The sequence below is a fragment of the Rattus rattus genome, chromosome 11 (genome assembly GCF_011064425.1).
Source record: "Rattus rattus isolate New Zealand chromosome 11, Rrattus_CSIRO_v1, whole genome shotgun sequence".
In the NCBI taxonomy this organism is placed as follows: domain Eukaryota; kingdom Metazoa; phylum Chordata; class Mammalia; order Rodentia; family Muridae; genus Rattus; species Rattus rattus.
This window is the reverse complement of record NC_046164.1, coordinates 71,241,528-71,251,878: the sequence shown is the minus strand read 5'-3', so window position 1 is coordinate 71,251,878 and position 10,351 is coordinate 71,241,528.

Here is a 10,351-nt window from a genome sequence, read left to right as displayed (position 1 = left end):
TAAATAAATAAATAAATAAATAAATAAATAAATAAATAAATAAATAAAAAATAAATAAAAAATAAAATAAAATAAATAAATAAAGGCCATAAGAAAGTAGGGATATAGATTTGAACAATATTAACTAGTCGGATGTACAAATGGCCTGTGGGCATGTGTGTGGGATATTTTCTTGGTTGCTGACCTATGAGAAAGAGCTCTGGTGGTCAAGGGAGGTGTAGGAAAGTTAGCTGGACATGAGCCTAGGAGCACGGCAGTAACCAGCGTTCCTCCCCAGGCTCTGCTTGGGTTCCTGCCTGGGCTTCCGTCACTGACGAAGTGGAAGCCACATAAACCCTTCACGCCCCCGAGCTCCTTTTGGCCATGATGTTTATCACAGCAGGAAGCAAACTAGGACACGAGCACACGCAGAATGTGCATAGACATGGCCACACGAAGTTCAAATCAGTTCGCTGCTGTAAAGTAGGTTAGAGATCAGCAAATCTTCCCAGGCCATGTGTGTGGACGTTTGGATGCCACACAAAACAAGACGGAGACAGAACACACTAAGCGCAGGGAGGACGTGGATAAGCCAGAGCCCTCCTGCACAACGGTGACATCATGCACCGTGGCACAGTCGCCATGGAAAACAGTCGGTGCCTCAAAATCTAAACAACGTGTTTATGGATGAAGTGTTAGTTATTTGGCCAACCGCGAAGGAGAAAGCATACCATCAGGAGCACGTGATAGCTGGTCACATGGTGCCTACAGTCAGGAAGTGCCGAGAGATGAATCCCGGCACTCAGCTTGCTTTCTCTGATGTCACCAGCTTTCAGGGTAGGTCTTCTTTCTCCCATGTTATGTGTGTCCATGGTTATTCCAAATCCAACTGCTGTGACAATCATCTCCTGGGGTGGGGTGACTGGACAGCACTTCCAGACCCTTCTGCATTCCAATGGCAAATCACAGTTCAATTCCATTGACGGTCCCTCTTGGGAAACAATGAATATATTAGGCCACTTATGGTGCACAGAGAAGGGCTTGGCTACTCACAGGAACATGGGTGGCCTTAGAGCTGCCACACTGTATGTCCCGAAACCAGTGTGGATGACTCTCTCGAGGCTGTATAAACGGAGCCCTCCCAGTCTTCCCTAGTCTGTCTACCCAATTACCTCCAGCAGACAGCCAGGTGCAATTTAGGCAGAATTGCATACAACTGGCTAGGATGAGATGACCTTCCATGCTCCCTCCTTCTATGAGGAAATGCCAATAGGTGGGGAGCCCAGCTGTGACAGCCGTTCACAAGCAGACACAGTTGATCTTACGAAGGTGGGAGTTCTACTCAGAGGACATCACTGTCAAACTGACGATGAATTAATCACGTGTGACCCTGAAACTTTACTTCTAGGTATAGATCGAAAAGAATGGAGCAAGGTCTCATGGAGACATACACACACCACTGCTTATAGACTCACAATAGCCCGTCGTCAGTGTCCATCGACAGCGGGAAAGGAAACTGTGTTTGATGGGATATTGCTCTGCTTCAAAAGTAAATGAAAGTCAGACACTTCCACAACATGTATAAACCTTGAGAAGTTATGAAAATGAAACAGGCCAGCACTGAGACTGAAAACCTCGTGAGGGACGCAGAACAGGGAGGGAAACAGGGGTGCCAACAGCCAGCAACAGAGCCTGGTTAGATTGGCAGGGCAGTGGTAGTGCACACCTTTAATCCTAGCACTCGGGAGGCAGAGACAAGGGGATCTCCCAGTTCGAAGCCAGCCTGGTCTACAGAGCAAGTTCCAGAACAGCAGAACTATACAGAGAAACCCTCTCAAGGGGGCGGGGAGTGATGGTTAAAGCGGCAAATTTTGCCATTACTTCCAATGTCTGTGAAAAGGTTATCAAGGCCCAGCCTGGTCTGTGGCACTGTGGGGTGGCAGCCCAAGATGGCAGCCACATGATCATTGTAGCTGAGAATAAAATCCCAGCTCCACTCGTGATTTTAATTAACCGACTCAGGAGAGACTGAAACGCTGTATTTGAAAATCTCCCAGCGCCCTTCCATAGAGCTCTGTGGTTTAACCATGTGGACCCCTTGCAAAGTTGGAAGAAGGGCACAGGGCCCCAGGTCAAGCCCATCTCTACCACATTGTGTGCAAGATTCCTCAGTGGCCTGTTCAGGGTGAGCCCAGTGACATCAAAGGTGTCTGTCTCCCACTGATTTCAGAGGAGTTCTGGTAGTCCCACCCTCAGCCCTGATCGCCATAGTGCCAGTGAGCCTGAGACATGGGCACATGTCTGTGATGGACATGGGCGCAGACCCCACTCCCCCTGCAGAGGCCAGTCTTCAGACCACCCTGGATGATGCCTGGATCTCACCAGAAACCCTGAATCAAGAGGACTAATCTGGAGTGAATCCTCTCACCGATGTCCTTGACCGAGCAGGTGTTATGTTCACAGATCCTAATACCCCACAGATGGCATGATCACCCAAAGCCACATTCACTCTGCATGTATTCACACACATGTGCTCGGATATGGATGCAGGCCGTGTCTGAGTATATACACATCTACATGTATAGACACATCTACATAGACATATAGATGCACACAGTACACTGTATACACAAAAACACAGGTATACATAGACTCCCATGCAAACGCACATATACATAAAAGTGTACACACACACATGTAGGTACACGCGAGTGAGTTTGTAGACCCCACATGGAGAGAGGCACACATAGCCATTCACCGCTATGTATGTGGACCTGTGTAGTGTGTGAACATGCATGTGCACAGAGGCACAAGGATACACTTGATAACTTGTATGCATGTACATGTATGTAGGGGGGAGGGAGGGTTCGTCTTCATGCACACGCACTGCTTTCTACAGACATCATTAAACCAAAGCACGAAGCCTGAAAAGTTCAAGAGAGGATCTAAAAGCTAAAGCCAGATGGTTTGGAAATTGGGAGATGCTCTCCTAAATTATTCCTAAGCCAGAGAGTTAATAAAACGCGGGCGACAGGCGATTTTACAATTATACTGGAGGAGCAACCTACTGCACGTTCCTGGAGCGGCTTCGGGGAGTTGGCGGAGAATTCACAGCCTTAAATGTTTTTATTACTGAGCAAGAGCGCCCGAAAATAAATGAACTAAACATTCGACACAAGGAGGGAAAAACAGAACAATAAAGTAAATCCACAGGAGGCAGGAGGGGGGTAAAGATAAAGGCAGATTAATGAATTGGAAACAAGAAGAATGGGAGTGCCTGCCAGTAAATCCAAGAGCTGGTTCCTCTAAATAAATAAATAAAATAAACAAACCTCTGGCCAGTCTAACCCGCAGAGACACACACACACACACACACACACACACACACACACACACACACACACACAGAGGTCCACAAGGATGCGGAGAGGGAAGTCAGAACGGCGGAAGAGATTGAAAGTGACAAGCTAATACAGTTGATATTCTTGACGAAATTGACAATTTCAAGATAATATAAATTACCAAAGTTAACTTAAAGATCCACAAACTCGGAGCAGTAGAAAGAGGTGTATTGTGAGGCTCCAACTGGTGCTTCCAGTCCAACATGACACGGGGGCGGGGCAGAAACACACCCCTCAGAGCGACCTCTGCAGAACATAGTACACCTCAAGGGGCAAAACCCAGCTGGAGACCAGGGAGAGGCTCTCTGCGGTGGGGGGTGAATGGCAGATGGAACCAGTTCAACATCCCCCTCTAGAGGCAGATTGGTGGCTACTGTGAGGGAAGGGACTTCTTCCTGGCTGTGCGGAGGGCTGGGCTGGAGGCTGAGGACCTGAGGCCATAGTGGGCACCACCTGCCTGTAGCCTTGGTCTTGGAGGAGGATGAGAGGGGCCTGAGTTTCTCTGTGTAACCAGAACCCTTGTTCAGGCGTTGGGAAGAGAGCATGGTGTGCTGGTGGTGACAGCCACTCATCACCAGGACCAGCTAGCTACCCTCTATCCAAGCGCCCCCTGGACGTGAGTATGAGGCCACAATCCCCCTTCTCCCCCAAACCATCCAGATATGCAAGGAGAACAACGAGAGAGGACCAGCCCTCTGCCTCAGCTCACAGAGTCTGTCTGGTTTCATGCGGAGATCACGTGTGCCTTGTGCTGTGCTTTAGGAAGGTCGTCTCTCTTTCTCTCTGTTCTCAGAAACTGAGCTTGATGGTGACCCCAGCACTTTGGAGGAAGAGATTAGACATTCAAGGTCATCCTTGGCTACAAGTTGAGGACAGCCTGGGCTACACGAGACCCTGTCTCAAAAGAAGAAGATGGGGTGGAGGGAGAGACCTGGCCTATAAAAATCACCCAGAAGAGTGTGGATGAGATGGCTGAGCAGGAGAAGACGCCAGCCACCCGCCTGCCAACCCACGTATGTCTCCTCACACAGTGGGAGGAGAGAACGGACTCTCACGAGCTGTCCTCTAACTTCCACACACCTACTACAGCTCATGTGCATGTGAATGCTCATATACACACAGGCACTTGGGTATTCACACATGTGTGAACACACACACACACACACACACACACACACACACACACACACGGGAATTTTGCCTGAATATATGTCCATGCACCACGTGTATGTCTGGGACCTGGAGAGGGCAGAAGAGCACACTGGATCCCCTGGAACTGGAGTTATAGATGGTTGTGAACTGCCACTCCCCAGTCCCACAAATGTAATTTTTAAGTTGTTCTCTTTAAAAAAAAATTATCCAGAGTCATACTTATCTTTTTAAATAGATTTATTCATTGCAAGTGAATGTTTTACTTGCAGATGTGTGCATGCACCAAGTGCATGGCTGCCAGTCCCTGGAACTGAAGTTAGGGATGGTTATGAACCACCGTGTGGGTGCTAGGAATCCAACCTGGGTCCTCTGTAAGAGCAACAAGTGCTCTTAACTGCAGAGCTCTCTCTCCTTCCCCCTATATTGGTTTGTTTTCAACAAACAAACAAACAAGGCCTCTTTCTGTAGCCTAGGCTGGGTGGGAACTCATGGTTCTCCTGCCTCAGTCTGAGTGCTGATACTAACAGGTATACTCTAACATGTCCGGCTCGGGTCAAGTGTTCTTTGTAGTAAGATTTCTAACTACCATTCAGATGAGCTTATGGCCACAGGACTATCTGTGGGTTCTCTTTCTTCTCGAGTCAGTTCCTGACCTTATTCCTCAAGGATTTGTCTGTCTCCTCTTAGCTGCCCCTAATATATTCTCTCTCTCTCTCTCTCTCTCTCTCTCTCTCTCTCTCTCTCTCTCTCTCTCTCTCTCTGCAATCTACCTCTTCTGGCACTGTCTTGCCTTCCATTCCTAGAAGTGTTTATCATTTTTGAAACTTTGGTCAGTGTGATAGTTAAGTTTTAATGTCAACATGATACAATCTAGAATCATCTATGAAGACAGTCTCAAAGAGTTAGATCAGACTGGTCTGTGGGGATGGTTTTGATCTTCTTAATTGGGTTGGAAGACCCAGTCATTGTGGGAGGCATTACTCCCTAGCCTTGGGTCCTGATTGTATAAGAGTACAAATGGGTCATGAAGACTGGAGAGATGGCTCGGTGGGTAAGAACACTGACTGCCCTTCCAGAGGTCCTGAGTTCAATTCCCAGCAACCACATGGTGGCTCACAACCATCTGTAAAGAGATCTGATGCCCTCTTCTGGTGCGTCTGAAGACAGCTACAGTGTACTTATATATAATAAATGAATAAATCTTAATAAAAAAAAAGAGAAAGTGATTGGAGCAGTAGGAATGCACATATTAACATCTCTGCTCTTGGATGTGATGTAACGAGCTGTTTCTGACACACTGACTTTGCTGCTATAATGGACTCTCACCTGAAACTGTGAGCTGAAATAAACTCTTTTCCCTGTATATTACCTTCTTCTCAGGGTATTTTATCATAGCAACAGAAACGAAAGCAAGGCTGTCTTGTTCATCCCCTAGGCAGAGCATGCAGGTCTGTTTCACTGCTGCTTGGTGGGCAGTTTCTGGCAACTCTGCTCTCATCTTATTTATCTCCCTTTAAAAAGGGTTTATTTGGTGGGGGGGGGGGTGGCTGGAGAGATGACTCAAAAGTTAAGAACACTGGCTGCTCTTCCAGAGGTCTTCGGTTCAATTCCCAGCAACCACATGGTGGCTCACAACCATCTACACTGTGATCTGATGCCCCCTTCTGGCATGTAGGGGTATATGCAAATAAAGCACTCATAAATAAATCTTTAAAAAAAGGAGGAGAAGAGAAGGTCTATGTCTGTGTACCGCTTGTGTGAAGTGCCCACAGAGGCCAGGAAAGGACACTGGGACCTTTGGAACTGGAGTTACAGACAGTTGTGAGCTGGCACGTGGGTGCTAATAACCAAACCCAGGACTCTGGAAGCCCAGCCAGTGCTCTTAACCCTTCCTCGCCATCTCTTGAGCTTTCTCTTTGTAAGATTTATTCTTTCCTCCTCATTGAGCAAAATGACTACTGTTAAGCTAAATGTCTCCTGGGTAAAAACCAGGAGCTAAGAACAGGTTTTTAGTTAAGTTTTTTTCCTATAACAGGATCTTACTATGTAGCCCCAGCTGAGCTGGAACTCCACGTCAGTGAACTGGTGACAAACCTGTTCATCCTGAGAGCCAGGATTGCAGGCATGAGCAACTGCCCTGCAAACTTTTCACGTTCTTGAAGGGTTGAGGAGAAGGAAGAATACGGCTGCTCAGGTGGGCACTTATGGATGGTAAAACCAGAACACTATCTGATGCTGAAAAAAACAAACACTTGGTATTCTTTTCATTTCTCAAACTGGAAAGTAAGCTTATTCGTTTTCTACTCTGGACTTTTTTCTTTTACAATCACCTAAGGTCATACATTCCCTTCTATTACTACTTCATATGTCTTATGAATTCTGGTGTGCAGCCTCTCCTCTGGCACCTAGTCCTAAAGATTTTCTGGGGGGTTTGGTGGGTGGTTGTTTTAATGTTTGGTTTTGGCTTTTGGGAGTTTTCTTGTTTGGTTCTTTTGTTTGTTTGGTTGGTTGGTTGGTTGGTTTGGTGCTAGGGATGAACCAAGAGCCCTGGAAAGCCAGGCAAACGTTCTGTGGCCAGGCCGTACCCCTCAATGGTGGATTCTAGGCCAGGACTTAGTCACCAAGCCACACCTCCAAGCCCCTCACTGGTAGACTCTAAGCCATGTCATTTGCCTCCTGCTGGTAGATTCCAGGTCAGAACTTACAGTCCTTCATTGGTGGATTCTGGGCAAGTACTCTACTGCCCAGCCCTACCCGGTCCTGCCCAGCCCTCACTGGAGGAGTCTAGACAAGAGCTGTCATGGAGCCTCACTCTGTTAGTTCCAAATGTTTTTTCTAATTCCTGCTGTTTCTTCTTTGACCTATGAGTTACCCAGGTGCATTTCTTGTGAATATTTAGAACTTATTTTATGTGTGCATGTATACATTTGTACGCCACTTGTGTGGATGCCTGTAGAGGCCAGAAGAGGGTGTTGGATGCCCAGGAGCCAGGATTACAAGAAGTTGGTAGACCCTGATATGGTGTTGGGATTGGACTCAGACCCTCTGGAAGAGCAGTAAGTGGTCTTCATGGCTGAGCCATGTCTCCAGCCCTCTTATCAATTTTTTTTCAGTGAAGTTTTGTATGTGTTATGGACTTATGGTCAGGTAGTTCTGGGTGAGTGTCAATTTCACGGCATGTACTGAGATCCTCCTGGTCACACTCAGATTCCCCAGGCCTGGAATGCTTTGACTTCCTATTGTTAGGAGCATCGCCAGGGGGTGTACATGAGCTCAGTCTGTCCTTACCACTCACCAGACTCCTCCCCCCCCCACGCCACCTCCCACCCAGGGAGAGGAGATTGGTGATTTTTTTCCCTGTAGTCTGTCCAGTTTTGTCATGGCATACAGCTTCTGAGAACAGTTACATCTGGTTTCTTCCTATTCACAGGAGAGTTTAGTCTACTCTTAAGTGTTTAAACAACTTTTATTAACTATTGTGACCCAATCCTGTTTTCTCCTCTGAATTCCAGATCCCCTTGCTGCAGCCAGCACCCCAAACTTGCCCCTTCCCCAGAGCCTTTGTACCACCATCTGCTCTCCCTAAGCAGAACATGACTCCCCAAAGGCCTCCCCCACAAGTGAAGAGAGCACCCAGTGCCCAGTGCCCAGCCAGGTAATAGCACAGGGCACATGGATGCCTGAGACCAGGTTTTCTGTCTGTGCCTGCCAGGCCTGGGTGAGGGCCACATTATGCTTGGGATCCACCGCTGTATCTACACCAGCAGGACCTGTTCCACCTGAGCCCCACATGGACAGGCAGGAGGTTTGGGCCCATGAGCAGATACCACCTGTGAAGATGGCACTCAAGAGGTAGGAGCCAGCCAAGCCACAGAATCGGGGAGCGTGAGCAGGCAGTCAGGTCCACAGCTACCAGGGTATGTCTCTGCCCCTCACAGCAGTAAGAGCCAACATCTATCTCCACGAGATTCAAAGATAAGCAGGCTTCAGGCCACCCATCTAGTCCGTCCTTGAAAAACATTAAGTCTAACAGACTCCAACATACAAACGCCTGAGACGTCATATATGTCACAGACAAAACCCACACAATGCCACTGTTTGGGGACAGAGGTGGACTAGGGAAATGGTGAAGGTGACAAATGAGGAAAATGGATTTAGCTTCAAGATATAAAAGGTTCAGGGGCTGGGAAGGTGGCTCAGAGATTAAGAGCGCTGGCTGTTCCTGAAGTAGCACCGGGGTTCAGTTCCCAGCACCCACATGGTAGCTAACAAACTTCTCTAACTCCAGTCCCAGGAGACCCTCCTCTCATGTGCAAGGACGCCGGGCACATGTATGTTGTACAGACATGCATGTAGGCAAAACACATATACATCAAATAAGTAAATGATAAATTTAGAAAAATAGAAAGGTATGGAAAGTTCTAGAGATGGAAGGCATGTGACTGTCTTGATGTCACTGAACTGTGTACCTACAGCAACAGGACAGTTTCCAAACATCACCTCTGAGGATACTGGGAAATCAGCCTCACCGAGGGGTCTAGGTCTCCCACGTGGGTGCTGGCAGAGGTGAGGATGTGGGAGAAAGTCTGGCAGGGTTGCAGCCAGGAGCTGCTTAGCTGGTAGGAAGCAGGGCACCTATGCAGATCCAGGAGGGCCCCACCCAGGCTGGGGAGTTAGGGCAGGGAAGAGCTCAGAGGCCCAGAGCAGGAAACAGAGGCAATTGGAGGGGGGCAAGAAGTGGGATTAGAGGGCTTGGGAACAGAAGACATGGTAGGCAGGCCCAGCAGCCTTTGTGAAGTCTGAGTTCTCTGTCTAAGAACTAAAGAAAAGCCACAGGGTATATGGCAAACAGGCAAAGGGCGACAGGCAGCCCCACCTGAGCTTGACTAAGCACGTAGCGACTCAGGCGTGCTGATGGGACATAAAGCAAACCTATTATTGTCCCTATAGTCTCCCATGAGGGCACCCCGCCTCCAGTAGGCCAGGTGGCTAACCCTCATTGGCATGGGAGGGGACACTGCACAGCCTTTGAGTGATGTCCTCAGGATGACAGGCCAAGGAATGGGTGATCTCACACGGAATCCTCGTGGACCACAGCAAGGGAGCCAGGACAACCATGATAAAGCTGAGGCCAGAAGCCAGAGAGGGGCAGTTCTCGGTGCTGGGCCATGAGCCTGGGTACCTGGTAGCCCAGAAACTCATCAGCCCTGGGTAACAGACTATGCCAACCAACTGGTGCAGTTATGAAGCCACACTGCTCAATCCTTGGCCTGAGTGACTTCTGAGTAACACACACTGTGAGGACCAGGCTGTTCTAGAACCAAACACTAGAAGCTTTGGTGTGCTGGGCTGCTGCCTGCCTCAGAGGGCTCTTCAGATGCAGCCCAGATTTTAAAAACAAAACAAAACAAAACAACAACCCCCCTCTGGGACATCGACAGAAAGGAAACCTTGAAGGTCACGTCACAGCTGTGCAAGTCCATGTGTCAGACAAGAACCACTGAACACAGACTCATGTGGATCTGCTGTCTGCTGATGGGGGTGGGGGCTGCTGGCAGAACATTGGTTCAGTCACAGGAGAAAGGGAAAGAGACCCTGAAAGCCAATCTCCACATAACTTGATGCATGCCCCAGATCATCTGAGAGAGAAGCAGGACTAACGCCAGTCACCTTTCATAAATTTTCTTGAAAGAGTAAAAACGAAAATGTCTCCAGAGATGATCCTTCCCTGTGATGTCACAAAGCCCTTTCTCATAATGGTGTTGTTCCCTCAGTGGGCATCCTAGGGATTAAATCCCTGGAGAGGTGCTAGCCATGCT